The sequence below is a fragment of the Neovison vison genome, chromosome 11 (assembly GCF_020171115.1).
Source record: "Neovison vison isolate M4711 chromosome 11, ASM_NN_V1, whole genome shotgun sequence".
NCBI classification, from domain to species: Eukaryota; Metazoa; Chordata; class Mammalia; order Carnivora; family Mustelidae; genus Neogale; species Neogale vison.
Genome location: NC_058101.1, coordinates 125588503 through 125604605, shown reverse-complemented (window position 1 = coordinate 125604605; position 16103 = coordinate 125588503).

The window sequence follows — 16103 nt, the reverse complement described above, 5'->3', positions numbered from 1 at the left end:
TTAAGGACGTACCTTAGAGTTATTTTAATTATGAAGTAGATGGCCTGTTGGCTTGTTCAGAATGTGAGTTTGGATTCAGTTGGAGGCTTTAGGGGTAAAGTGGTTTGCAAAGGCAGTTCATGTTGTTGAGCTCCTGTGTAACTTCCATCCCATCTCTGTGGGAGTTTTGCTCATGCACCCAGTAAGAATTCACTCTGCAGAGCAGGCCGTATTCTCATTGAGTGCTTTCCGTGTTTGAGCAAACATTCATGTGGTTCGCAAGTGTCGTCTCTCTAGGTCTATTCTCAGATACCCACCAATCCCTTCCCCCTGCAAGTCTCATTCTCGCTATTGCTCTAATGACTTCAAGAAGTCACTGGAAATTTCCTATAAATGTATGTGGACCCATACTTCTGGCCATCTTGTCTTCCAGAAAAATTTGTGAAAACCAGAAGTTCCATTTAAAATTATGCCCCACTTGAAGTCGTTCCTTCCAGACCATCTCTCGGGACCACCCCTTTGCTGGTGATCCTGTGGTTTTTCACTCCTGAAGGGAGCCAACTTAAGATGCAGAAAGATTTGGAAATTAAACTCATATTTTCATCACTTTGTCGTAGTGATGACACTATGGAGTGTCATAGTCCTCCCCCTAGAGGTCCTGAATCTGTCCTGAAAAAGAGGCATCCATTAGCAAGTAGGCACAACACATGAATGCGAGCCAGTTGCTTCTGTAACTTGTAGATTCTTCACTCGTTCAAACCATGGAATTGTTTTTAATACATGTATTTGTTGTTGGAGTGCCACTAGGAGTACCCAGGTTTAGGGCTTCATAGATTAGTCAAAACCAAACAGTTCATGATGGGAAAAGCTCAGATTGCATGTTTTCTCCGTGTCCTGTGGACAGGCGGTCACTCTCTTAAAAGTTTCTATTGAAAACCAACAGCAGTATCTCAACATAATGTTTTTGGCCACGAAGACTTTGCTTTGAAGTCTGAGGGACTAGTCATTTGCGACTCCCCTGCTGAGCCCTGGGAGAGGTATTGCAGAACATAGACATATAAAGACTTATTAGATTGGTTGGATCAAAAGGGCCAAGTGACATCAGCTTACACTTCTGTCATCCAGTCATGAATGCTTCTCTTTCTCTGGGCTCTATTCAAATTTAACAGTTCCTAGATTCATGATAAGTTGGTTGGTGGAATATGACCAAAGGTAGTTTTCTGTTGCTCCTAAAATCCAAAGACATCCACCAAGTGACCAATGTATATCACTTTTAGGGGTAGTCAATGCAATTAATCTTACATTCTAAAGAGGTATTTCTATATAACTAAGACCATGGGACCACCAAAGCATGACTAAAGTAACAGATCTTGAATTTTCATAGGATTTATTTCTCATTCCGATGGAAAATTTAGGGTGCTTGATGCTTCTTCTCAGCAGGTCCCATGATGTGAGCACATACTTAATCCTTGGGTATGCTGCAATAATCAAAGTTCCCACTGATTTACTTTGGTACAAAGTTAGGGACCTGACAGTCCTGAGATGTAGGAGAGTGATGGGATATAGCTGTAGCTGCTAGAAAGAAGCAAAGTTCTGGTAATCTCTACGTACTGTGGTTAAATTGTAAAATATATGATGTCCAAAGCTGAATTCCAGGTCCCAAGAGCTGTTTTGGTTTACTCTAGTTAACCAAATACTTAATGGAATACACCTTAACCACCTTTAGTGGCAATTATTGCCTTATTCAATGTCTGTAGAGACTAAATAGAGGAGAAAGTGGGGGAAATAGAAGAATCACTGCTTCTGAATTTTGAAACACAGAATCTGAAACACAGAATCATTGCTTCTGTGTTTGATGGTGGCACTAATATCTGTGATTTCCTAAGACATCATTTTCTTCATTTGGGCAAGGAAAGAGGGCTCCACAGACATTACTTGATACTTCACGATGTCTCTCATTTAACAGAAGAGATAAGCAATGTGGAGGCCATGAAAGTCAGCGAGTAGGTCAACACCAACCAGACTTTCAGAAATTGGGATGATTTGCACACTCTGGAGTCAAAGATTATGCGCCAAACTCCTTAAACCAAATCATTCTAATTAACCTTGACTGTGATTAATGGAGAGCAGTGGTTTCTGGCTTCTGAGCCCCAGGAATTACTAACTTTCTTCTCACTGAACAGTTAGGGGTCTGTGAACTGACTCAGACCCAAGAGTTGAGTTAGAGCCCATGGCTTTCCCTCATGGTAACTCACTCCATGAAGTTCTAGTTTTCTTTTTCTCCTTCTTTTCTTTCTATGATGGGAGTGAGAAGCAGAGCAATGTGGCAGAGAATAAGAAGTTATACAATTTATTTTAGGTAATAATCTAGAGGGATGACAAATCTGTTAGTCTTAGGGATCCCAGAGCTGATTAGCCATTAGTTATTAGATGGATCAAAACATTCTGCTTACTCTTCTAGGGCAAATGTCTATTATGGAATCCACACTCATCTTTCCTCTAACAGTTAAATTCTATTATTTGGCTTTTTCCACTGGGGACCCCATCATCTCCTACGGCAATCAGGAAGCCCATTTTAACGGCAGCCTCTCCATGCTTATCCCTGCTCTACAAAGAATAGTCACCACCATGTTTCTCAAGAAGGTTTGTTCTGTTTTTACCAATGATTTTCCTCAGTGACCTAGTGAAGAGAATGTTCTGTATTCTCTTTCAGGGAAAATACTTAAAGGAACAAATGAATGGTTGATGTGTTATAAATACATGCCAACATTTATTTCTCCTTAACTTTTTGAATAGTATTTCACACTGCTGGAGACGCCATTCTAAAGGATACACTTAAAAAATTTGTGAGGACTTTTTTGGAGACCATAAGGATGGGGATTGGGAGGGTACTACTTCCATTTAGCAGGCAAGATTAAAGGATTCTAGGTATCTTGAAGTACCAAGACAGATCCTCACTATAAATATCCTGTGTGCCATATAATTCTTGAGTGTAATTGTGTATGGGAAAATTGAGTTGAGCCTGGGAATTACTCTTTGTCATATAAGAAGTACAAATTATTTTTTGTATTGTTTTAAAAATTCTGACTTTTGTAGCAATACAGAGACATATAAATTGAGGGGACACTGTAATTTGTTTCTGTCCTTAACCTTACTAAGAGTTTTTCACCATTTTGGCAAATCTCATCACTCATAGTGTATTTATTTTATTTGAATTATCCATAAACTAATTTTATTAGTTCAAATTTGTAGGTGTTATGTGACAAGAATGTAATTCACCTACAAAGGCTTCTATCTATATTACATATTTCAAAATATGTTAATATTCAAGTCAATATTTAATATGGGGTTTTCTAATTTTATATAAAAATGGACAGTTACTACATTCCTACTCTTAGATAGGAACTCTGAAAACAAAAAGCTTAACAAAAAGCTTCATTTTGCAAAGAAAAAAATATGTGTATTAGAGTTCCCAGATTTAAAGGAAGACTGTTTTTTTCCCTAGAATATTAAGAATAACCTAGGCATTAGGATAAAGCTTTCATTGTTTCTTACAAAATAATGCAAAGAATCACAAACTTTATAAGCCACACAAATTGCTGAAAAAATAATTTGCCAGCTGTATGACAAATACAACAATGAAAAAAAATCCAAATAAAATCATTCCATCTATTCCACTGAGCAATTATATTGTTTCAAGATGAGGAAAAACATAGAAAATCATCTGTGTAATGAACTGCATTCAAGCAAATTTTTATGACAAGTGGATGTGAACACCTTTTGTGTTAAAAGAAAAAACACTTCCCTAATTGCATATGTGGGGCTTATAAAAAATAAAAGAAAAATCATGGAGGACATGTTATTTTTAAAATTACTGATAGAGCATTTCCACTTTTGTGTGGAAGTAACAGCGTTTGAAATTACCCTAAGGCTGTAAACAAGTAGAAAATTGAACAAAACAGAAAACAGTTGTACTTACAGATTAGAAGATAGGACAGGACCGTGGCCCTGGTAGAAAATAAACACATGAGGTGCGCTCTATAGTTCCACCAGTTTTCTTCCTAGAGAAAACTTCAAGACTGTAGAAAGGTATAAAATAAAATTCTAAACACGGCTCATTAGTCTCACTGACCTGAGAAGACAGTGATTGGAATTTGGGGAGGTAATGTGATCAAGAATTTACAGGACAGAATATCAAAAAAGGAGAACCTTTAAGTGAAAGAGTTATATAATCTGTCTTTTGGGTCTTTGATTGAACAGTAATCTGTGCATGCATAGGGTGAGACCTCATGAGACTAGAAAAAACAACACCCTTGGAAAGAAGAATTACTAGAAAACTATAATACGAAAACTTCCCAGAGCTCATACAGGGGCTGAGAATGATTTGAGTTCTCAGTACCTAGAGTTGAGAGGACTCACTTGACATATAGGGCCATACATTGAGATTCAAAAAATGGTTATGGCTAAGAAGTGGGAAAATAACCCAAGGGTAGAGGATACTAGAAAAGCTAGAAAAGCCACCCTGGAAAAAAAAAAAAAAAACTTAAAAACAAGTTTGTCCCACAAGTTACTCAGCTACAAATTCCAACAGGAGTAAAAGGAATACAATAAAACAGGCACTCAACAACATAAAAATTGTTAATATCAGGCATCCAGTAAAAAATAAGTAAACAATCAAAGAGGTAGGAAAATGTGGCTCATAACCAGTAGAAAAATCAGATAATAGAAACAGACACAGAAATGGCAAATACATTAGAATTAGCAAACAAGAACCTACTTAATAATTTTTGTAGGTGTTCTGAATATTCTCAAGGATGTATATGGACACATCTTAATCTTCATAATTAAGAGGAAAATGGAATATGTGAAAAATAACACTTCTAGATATGAAAAATACAGTATTTGAAATAAAAATTTTGCTAGGTGCAATTATCAGCAAATTAGACCCTGTAGGGCGGGGTTGGGGAAGAACAGTGAATTTGAGGTTAAAGAGCAAAACTAGTCAAAGGGAAGAAAAATATGTGTATGTATATAATACACATACACACATACACATACACACATATTTGAAAAAATTATATCTGGCAATTTTTCAGAGCTAATGAAAACTAAAACTAAGCAGACTTAAGAATACAGGCTATTCATATAGACAAAGAGGAACTTCTAAAATAAAGATGAAGTATTCCATTTATCAAATGCATAATTTGCTAATATGCTTTAAATAGGCTTCAAAAGTTGTGAAGCAAAAACTGAAAGAACTAAAATGAGGAAGAAAAATGCACAATTATCATTGTCTATTTCAACCTCCCTCACAGTACAGAGAACAAGTAGAGAAAAAAACAATAAATTTATAGATGATTCAAACAACAGTATCCACCAACTTATCTTTATTGACATTTCTACCAGCATTGCAAACAACTGGACCATTGAGAAGGCAAGCCAAGTCATCAGGTGCACATGACTTGGACCCAACTCACAATGGTAGCATTACTCAGAACTATTTATCCTAAAACTTCAAATAGGTATTTGTTTAAAATATACATGTAACATACATCAAGATAGCCCACATGCTGGACAATAAAACAAGTATCAATTAGTTTAAAGTGCCTCTGAAAAAAATGGAATTATATTTGAAAACACTTAAAAGAAACATGTAAGGGTGGCTGGGTGGCCCAGTCAGTTAAATATCTACCTTCGGCTCAGATCATGATCCCAGGGTCCTGAGATTGAGCCCTGCATCAGATTCCCTTCTCAGTGTTTAGTCTGCTCCTCCCTCTCCTTCTGTGTCTGCAAGCTCTCTTACTCTTTCTCAATAAATAAATCTTTAAAAGAGAGAGAGAGAAATATATAACTACTGTGATTTTTTTTTGCTTCTTTGAAGCCCCCACTTCTGCATATTGCCTCTTCTAGTAGAGCTGCTACATACATAGATCCATCCCCCCATCACAGAAATGGACATATGACCTACACTGACCCATCAAATTAGCCTCTCTCCATGGGCATGTGTCCCATGGAGATCACACAAAATCCTTTTGTGGTGATTATTTGGACATTAGAGGAAAGAGAATCTGGGATCATTAAAGTAATAGAACATTTAAGTGGAATTTCCAGAGGTACTAAGACTCAAGAAATGTGAAAATCCAAAGCTAAATTGTTATATAAAGAAAATGGACAAGGACACTTTGACCCCTTCACCAGATAAATTCTGTAGAAGTTTTCAACAATATTTTAAAAAGTAGGATGTTGCAATTTCCTTGGAGAATTTTGTTGCTGTCCTCAGAGTCCTTAGCTCCATCCAAAAGGGAGAAGGTTATGAGACCTTCCCCTGAGGCTTCCAGAGGACCTTCAGCCATGAGGCTTCCATGGGACCTCTCAAAGAGTTTGGAATATATACCCACAACTGGGAGGCACAGGACTAGCACTGGATTCACATCTGAGATAGCTACCTCAGCCTGTGCTAATGAGATCAAGGGTGCTGCATTGGGATCAACTGGAATTCTAAAGAGTATAATAAGGAATAAGACCCATGGATGTCTCCATGAACCAAGATGGATCACAAAGAAGAGAGTGGAGGTACTTGAGAATAATTTAGGGTCCAGCCCAACGTGGTTGCCTGGAAAGATGAAGAGAGCATAGGAGCACGATGTGGGATATGAATTCTGGACCTCCAGGGACTGTCAAAGAATTTGCTAGCAACTACCTAAAATTTAGACACATCTACCAGGTTAAAAGAAACTTCAATGGGCAACCATCAAATAAATTAGAAGTACCTCAAGGACAAAATATTAGGTTTAACTAGCTTCCATATACAAAGCATGTGACGATCCCCAGTCTCTTTAACCTACCCTTACCCCACAGCCCCCTTCCATTCCCTTCCATTCATCTTAGAGTATTTGAAAAAGTAGTTAACATATGAGGAAAGATATTAATGAAGAGAAAAGCAGATGATCTCACTCTTTTTCAAAGGCAGTTGCCAACCTCTTGGTGGAAGGGGAAGAGAGGTGGAACATTTGCAGAAAGATTAAAGCAAGAAACTAAACCCTTGAATAGACACATACTTATAACAGAATTGAAACTGTCACATGACTACACTTGACCACAGAACTGCCTATATCATTTAGAGTGAGCAGAAAATTTGTAGGAGCTAAGTCTCCAACCTGGGTAGGAGAGAGTACTGTCACTTAATAAATTTTAAAGGGATACTGGGCAACAAAACTGACTTTGCATCACACTTATGTCACAAACTTCATGGTTGCACTGGCTCTAAGGTGACCATATACTTTGTTGTCCAAGCAGGACACTTCTGAGAGTGAAAGGGAACACTATTCATATTGCAACGCCACAGACCCAAACTCAGACTGTCCTAAGGGAACCTCGATGTGTGATCACTTCAGGAACACTGCACTCCTTGAACTCCTGGCGGATCTTCAGGGCATAGAAAGACTGTCTCTGAGAATGAAGCCATCCCAGCTGAAAGTAGCACTGGGAGATGGAGGGGGAGGGGCATCACTCTCTACATCTCATGTCCGCGACCAGTTCAGTGATCTTCGTTGGTTCAAAGTGGTTTGAGTTCAATTTATATCTCTTGCAACAGAGAGAAAACTAATACACATCACTTCTCAGAAGTATTACCCAGAAGTAACTAGTAGTTTATTATCTTTTCACTTTCAGTAGCAACTATACTTTAGTCCAGCCCACAAAAAATTGTGCATGAACACTGACAAGTCACTATCATCTAGATATTGCAATTAACCATCTTTACCAATGTTCAAATCCACTAGTTGCATATGAAGCAAAGTGATCTTTCCACTTTCTCAGCAATACTGAGAAAAACGGACTGAAGAAAAGGTTCTAAGATTTGGATATTAAAAGACATGATTACTGGGTGTGGTGAAAAAATAATGAATAATGTTTTTCTGAAAATAAATAAATTGAAAAAAAATAAATAAAAGACATGATTAGATGGTAGAGCTGAGGTTGGTTTTAATACAGACAAAATTATTTTCTTTATTGAGGTTTAACTTGTGTTCATCTAGAGTAATCTTATTTTCTTTTCAGCTTTTAAAAACTTTTAAAAAATTCTTTGCTTATATTCAATTTAGTTAACATATACTGTATTACTGGTTTCAGGGGTAGAATTTAATGATTCATCAGTTGCATACAACACCCAGTGCTCATTACATCATGTGTCCTCCTTCATGCTCAGCATCCAGTTACTCCATCCCCCCAACTCCCCTTCCCTCCAGCAATCCTCAGTTTGTTTCCCTAAGTAATGCAGTTTGCACTGATTGCATTTCCCTTGTGTATTAACAAATACTCAGGTAGATTTTACCAAACCTTGCATCATGTCTTTTCCTTTCTTCATATTCCTTGGAATATAATGTGAAAACCACACTTTGTTTATCTGCAATTGGTACTTGGTTAAACATATTTGCCTTAGTGATATCCTAAAATTACTACCCCATGGTTTAGTTATCTCCTGCAGAAGACTGCCAAGCTAACTATGGAAAATTGGGATTGAATGAGATATCTCTTCCCTTTCATGTAGAAGATTAAGATCAAATTCTATTTTTAAAGATTTTTAAATTTTCTACCAATTAGAGAATAGTTTCAGAATAACTCAGTTCTATTCTGTGCAGTTTCCCATCCTTGTAGTAAAATAGATATAACAAACAAAAATCAGTCATGGCTAGAGTTAGCATTGTGGGATGATTCTCATGTTATTGTAAGTATTTTAATCATGGTAATGACTGAATATCAGAAAGTTCTCATTAATAGCCTCACTTCTCTTGAACTTCCTCCCATATAATACATCTTCCAGACTCTTCCAGACTTGTGCTGTTGTTCTCCTTTTCCATATGACTATGTCTCAGAGTTTTTAAGGCTGAAGGAGAACTATTTTCATAGAATAAGTCAGTATAGTTTCAATTTCCAAAATGTATTTTCTCAATCCACAGTCTTCTTTTTATGCTTTGCATAAAAAATTTTTTCTTACACTCTGTGTTTAATAAAATATATCTTGATCCAAAGATTTAAAACAGATTTATTTTTTAAGATTTATTTATTTATGTATGAGATAGAGAAAGAGAGGGAGCAAGTATGCACAAGTCAGGGGAGAGCAGAGGGTGAGGGAGAGACAGAATCCCAAGCAGACTGCTTGCTGAGTATAGAGCCCAATAAGGGGCTCGATCTCAGGACCCAGAGTCATGACCTGAGCAGAAATCAAGAGTCTGATATTAACCAACTGAGCTACCCAGATGGTCCAAAGCAGATTTAAATATAGGGATTTGAAAATACATATTTTAAGTGCACCCTATAATGTTCCAAGTACCCCGTCCAGAGAGATCTGAGCTTTGTCACTCGCCAACTTGGGGGCCCAGGTTTTCTCAGCCATAAAAAAGAAACAGTAGTCTTTGAAAAATAAGAATAAAATATTTGTGAGGAATAAATGAGATAAAAAAAAGTTTTAGCAGAGTACCTAGTAATAGATATTTTAGTTACTTTGTACCTAGAGTTAATTAATTAAGGCAAACTTGGTTCGTAGTTTCTTCAACACCGTTGACAGTTAGAAATTCACTATTTCCATGTTCTAAGCCTAATTTTCTTGAATAAGTTCAATGTGAAACTCTTATCAAAAGACCAGGAAAACCCTTTCATCTAATACTCAGAAAGGAGTTAAATGAACTACCTAAAGTTGCCCTCAAATTACAGCTTGTGCTGACATTTGAACAAATGATTAACTTGGACTTAATCCCAAAGTGATTTGGACAGTTTAAATCCCTGTTTTGTGACGCTTTAAAACATTTATTAAAGAACACGAACACTGGGGTTAGAAAAATATCCATTGACTGGCATGAATTCAGACCCCACAAAAAATGAAATCTTTCCTTTAAGTAGCATAAAGAAGGTAAAATCAAATAAATCAAAACTGAGATGACATTGCTATTTAAAAAGGAAAAAAAAAAGCACATTTTGTTACCTGTTTATCTTTGATAGGTTTTTATGAGAAATGTGTCTGTAGCTTACTCTGAACGAATATGGTTTCCAAATTATGTAATACTTATGTCCTCTTAACTATGAAATTAAAAAAAAACAAACAATAAAAACAGGAGCAAAGGAGACATAGCTGAGGAACTTGATGGAGTACTAAACTTTTGTGATACGAGTAAGGCCATAAAATAGCATAAAACCATGCCTTTCAACCCTCGTTACTCATTAGAAATCCTCAGAAGTACTTCTTAAAACTATGTAAATGCCTGAGTCCCAAGCTTCGGATTTATGATTTAATTAGTCTCATTTGTGGCTGAAGTGTTCATAATTTTTGAAAGCTGTGCAGGTGACTCCTATGAGCACCTGGTTGAGAAGCCCTGGATGAGGTTTTACAGGGTCCATTGGCCAGGGGGTCAATCCTGGCTGTTTTGTACATGCTGTGCACACCTGAGAAAATTGCTTTGCCAATCCAGAATTGAATTCCAGTGATACCTAAGTTATTACTCCCTGCTTGGCCTGATGCTGATTTTTTCCAATGCTATTTGTTTATGAACTATTTCCCTGAAGATATTTCAATAAACAGTCCTTCACAGGGACCTAACAGTATCTTTGTTCCCCAAGGTCTGAGTATGAGTGGATGCTCTCAGTCAGTGAAAGCCAACATTAGAGATGGTGATCATCACTTTCTGTCTTTAGCTGTTTGGGCAAAATACTACAAAGTGTCCACTACTGAGCATGGTAAGCTGAGTGTTTTGCAACAAATATTATTTACTCTACAAAGGCCTCACTTTCAGCCATTTATTTAATATTCCATAGTACTCAAATGATAATATGATAAGAATTCACTCTTCATGATTGCAGTGACCTACACATACCGTGGTATCACTATAAAGCCAGCCTACAGCTAATTACAAACTAAATGCTTAAGATCGGTAATTTCTCTTTTTCCCTCTCTCACTTTCTTTTTAGAAATGTGATAAAAATAATTCAAAGTATGCTGAAAGAAGGTTAATGAAAATTTTAATTAAGCCCAGTCTCTGGGCTTATATATGTCTTTGATATGTGGAATTATATCAGTAACACACACAATCTTGTAACCAATACAAATATGTGAATAAAATATCAGAAATTTGGGGGCGCCTGGGTGGCTCAGTGGGTTAAGCCGCTGCCTTCAGTTCAGGTCATGGTCTCGGGGTCCTGAGATCGAGCCCTACATCGGGCTCTCTGCTCAGCGGGGAGCCTGCTTCCCCCTCTCTCTCTGCCTGCCTCTCTGCCTACTTGTGATCTCTCTCTGTCTATCAAGTAAATAAATAAAAATCTTTAAAATATCAGAAATCTGTATTTTTTAAGAATGTAGTACAAATACTCCAAGAAAAGATCATTTCAGGCTCAAATTCATTTTAACCTTGGGAAGGGATTTACTACTCGTTTGAATAACAATAATACAGAGTAAGTAAATTAATAATTATTAGACTATATTCTTTCTAAAATAGTTAAAAAGATGTTCACCTTTTGCAATATATTTTATTATGAATTTTTTATTAATTATGAAATAATAAACCTTAAGCCAATAAAGACCTCCAAATAAATAACTCAATTTCTAGATGCTTCAAGTTGAACCAAAACTCCAAAGCACATACATGGACAAGTTATTTTATCTTCCTAGGGCCAGAATGTCCTTCTCTGTAAAATAGAGGCATTTATGGTACTTACATCATAGCGCTATTGTGAGGACTAAATGAGACACCCTATGGAAATATATATGTACAAGTGGAGGCAAGACTCTAAGGTAGCCCCCAACCCCACAATCTCCACCAAGGCATACAATCACATATAAGAATCCATGATTACATGTACATGATTACATTATATCAGATTGTAACACCTGTGTTGAGAGGAGACTCTCCTTTGATGGCTTTGCGGAAGCAAACTGCCACCCTGGGAAGGTCCATATCTCAAGGAAATGTAGGTGAACCTTGGCCAAGGAATTAGGTATGTACAAATTAGAATCGTTACAGATAACTGATAAGTTGATATTATGAAATATCTCTGTATCTTTAACAAGGCTTCCGGTCATTAGATCTTTTTCTTTTTAAGGTCTTATTTATTTATTTGACCCCGAGAAAGCATAAACAGGGGGAGAAGCAACTCCCAAATGAGAGGGAAGCCCCAGGGCTCAATCTCAGGACCTGAGCTGAAGGCAGAGGCTTAACCACTAAGCCACCCAGGTGCCCCAGCTTGTCATTAGATTTTACATGTTCTCATTGGAAGTTAATATCCAGAGACTGTAATTATAGGGAAAATTTAGGTTGCTATTAATTTTTACTCGACATTTATATTGAGTAGACTTTTAACCATATACCTCTTTTCCTGATATTTAAATACACTGTTTCTTTAAAAACAGTAACCCCCAACTAAATTGTTAGGGAAAAAAATAGGATCAGAATGGCAAAAAAGATAGCTCTAATCACCTGACAGTCTTCAGTGCATCCTGAAACAGGGTTTACAGACCTTGAAGTATTGCAAAGTTCTAGTCTTCATTAAAAACTAAAGGAAACTTTCATGTAAGTAGCTGGAAGTCACATATTCTTCCCCCCCTTGTCATCTTCCTCCAGCCACCTCCCTCCTATCCTCAGAAAAATATCCACAGAAAGAAAACATTTTTTCTACATAATAGTGGGAAATGCATTGCTTATCTCCTCATTATGGGTTTGGTTTTGTTTGTTTGATTGTTTTTGGTTTTGTGTGTGTGTTTTGTTTATTGAGGTTTGTTGTTGTTTTGTCCCTGCTTCCCTGGGGAAAAATGAATGATGTCTCTCATGGGAAAAATAGACATATTGAGAGTATCATGCTGGTCCACATTTTTGCAGGGAAGACTGCAACCATCCCCCACTCGACTATCTCATTCCACCTCTGTTTTCAGCAAATCTGAGAGACTGATGGCTAAAGTCCTGTGATGGTAAAGTCCTCCCGAATCTACTTGAGTCCCAGGGCTTGGTGGCAGAGTGAGGGACAGGGGTCCACTCTGGTGGATAAAGTGGAATTTTCTAGTGCAAAGGAGCCGAGATAAGAGCAGAGAGACAAGAGAAAGAGGAATTGGTAGACAAGGAACATGAATTTAAGGCTGGATGTAAAGATAGGAGTAAAGTAAATTGTCACGGGGCATACCCTCTTTTGAAAAGACATAAGTCCTAAGTGCTTTCCTTCTTGAGATTCTAGGGAAAGTGCAAAATAGACTTTTAATCTTTTTTTCTCAAGTTATAATTCTCTATTCAATTTACTCTAAGATTCCCAGTAAGACTCTGTATAGATGGTGTGTTTCTTTTCAGACTGGTGGGAACAGTGTTGGGAAGAAGAGGGATGAGAACAAGAGAACCTCACTCATGAACAGCTGTTTTCTGGGTATTGGGAGAGATATCTTGTCCCATCACAGTCACTATGATTGAGAAATATTTGATTATTACTCAAAATCACAGAGTTGGTGAACAAAGAACTGGGACCTAAGCCCTTCTACATCCAAGTCCAGCCTTACACTTAACCTATAAAATGTTTTTCACTTTGATGTGTTGTCATAGCTGAATTGTGTCCTCCCCAAATTCATATGTTGAATTTCAGACCCTCAGTACCTCAGAATGTAACTGTGTCTGTAAATAGGTCCTTCAAAAAAGTCACTGAAGGGGACACCTGGGTGGCTCAGTGGGTTAAGCCTCTGCCTTCGGCTCAGGTCATGATCTCAGGGTCCTGGGATCAAGTCCAGCATTGGGCTCTCTGCTCAGTGGGGAGCCTGCTTCCTCCTCTCTCTCTCTCTCTCTGCCTGCCTCTCTGCCTACTTGTGATCTCTCTATGTCAATAAATAAAAAATTCTTAAAAAAAAAAAAGAAGTTGCTGAGGTAAAATGAGGTCATGAGTGGGCCGTAATCCAATATGATGACGTATTTATAAGAAGAGATTTGGACACAGACATGCACAGAGGAAAAAAACCATGTGAAGACACGGGGAGAAAATGGCCATCTTGAAGCCAAGGAGAGAGGCCTCAGAAGAAACCAATACTCCCAACACTGTGATCACAAACTTCCAGCCTCCAGAACTGTGAGGAAAACATTTCTGTTATTTAAGTCACCCGGTGTGTGGTATTTTGTTGTGACAGCCCCAGCAGACGAATACACACTTTATTCCGGTTTGCCACTTTCCTGAGACAGAATGAAGAAAACAAAAGCAATATTCACCCTGAAGAGCATTTTTCTAGTTGATTTAGGAATGTGTGGAAATTGACATTGTAAAGGAAATGCCGAACTGATCTTTGGCTATGCCAACTAACAATTGATTTTTTTCTCCCTTTTTTATCCTGTGATTAATTTATTTTTCCTCAGAACAAAGTAATTTAGCACAAAGATGCATTCTAAATACACAGCAGCAGCATTATAAATCTTGATTTAAGCTGGGTCTGCACAGTACTCAGCCAGTGCTCCAAATTCTACTTTTACTGAAGCCAGAAGCATATTATAACAATGTCAGACAATATACTATTGGATCTCAGAATATGTGTCTAATTTATGAGTTTTGTGGTTTTTCACACAAGCTTGAGGTTAAAATCAGTTTTTAAGAAACTGTTAGATCCCCAAATGGGAAAGGTCTTATTCAAATATATTGCCATGAAACACCTTTAGTTAGATAGAAAGAAAATGTGCTTTATTCTAGGAATATAATCATTTCTGCTATGATGCTTGTTTTAAAAATGTGAGTTGTTTCTTTTTTAAAGATTTTATTTATTTATTTATTCCACACAGAGAGAGATCACAAGTAGGCAGAGAGACAGGCAGAGAGAGAGAGGGAAGCAGGCTCCCTACTGAGCAGAGAGCCCCATGTAGGGCTCGATCTCAGGACCCTGGAATCATGACCTGAGCCAAAGGCAGAGGCTTAACCCACTGAGCCACCCAGGTGCCCAAAAATGTGAGTGTTCTGATGTGACTGATGTGTTAGGAACAACTGGAACACCACACTCATTTCGTGTTTGCTTATGCACAACCTGGTCCATAAGAAAAACTAGATGAACACAGAAAACTGTGCTAGCTGAAGAAAGAGGGGCAGAAAAACACCCACCCACATACACAAACCTCTGAGAGTCAACCAGCTGGCCCCACTCACTGCATGTTAGGAGCCACATCTATCCACATCTGGTGATAGAATTTCCTGTCCAGTGTGACATAACCCTCTCCCATCACTCCACAATAACTCACAAGCTACAAGCCTTCCAATGCCCACTTACACAAGCACACTTTGGGTCTTTTTCAGGGTCAAGTGATAAAATTTACCTTATCATCTATGGATTCCTTAACCTTTTAATATATATAAAACTGTGCTGCCATTTTGATTACAGTCCGGTCTTTTTATTCTTTTTTAAATTTAAAATCAATTAATTAACACATTATGGATTGTCAGTTTCGGAAGTAGAGTTCAGTGATTGATCGGTCTTGTATAATACCTGGTGTTCATTATATCACATGCTCTCCTTGATGTCTAGCACCCAGTTTCTCTAACCCTCCACTGCCTTCACCTATCTTTTTATTCTTATATGTCACTGACAGTTTCGGAGTGTTGTGGCCCTAGCCTCATATTCCTGATAGTTCTGTAGTTTCTATAGCGTGATTTTGCATAGTGCAGTGAACTTTGGGAATAAGTATATTCTAGCAGCAATAACTGGTTCATTTTTTTTTTTAATTTTATTTATTTATTTGACACAAAGAGAGAGAGAGAGCACAAGCAGGGGGAACCAGCAGAGGGAGCAGGAGAAGCAGGCTCCCTGCTGAGCAAGGAACCCAATGTGGGACTCGATCCCAGGACCCTGGTATCATGACCCGAGCCAAAAGCAAAGGTCTAACCGTCTGAGCCACCCAGGCACTCCAGCAATAACCGGTTCCTGAATAGGCATTATCCGACCCTTTGGATGTGTTTATCCATCGTTTTTTTGTGGTTTTGTTGTTGTTGTTGTTTCTGAGATTGTATTTATTTATTTGACAGAGAGAGGGAGTAACAAGACAGGGCAGGGGGCAGCGGGCAGAGTGAGAGTGAGAGGGAGAAGCAGGCTCCTCACTGAGCAGGGAGCCCGATGCGGGGCTCAATTCCAGGACCCTGAG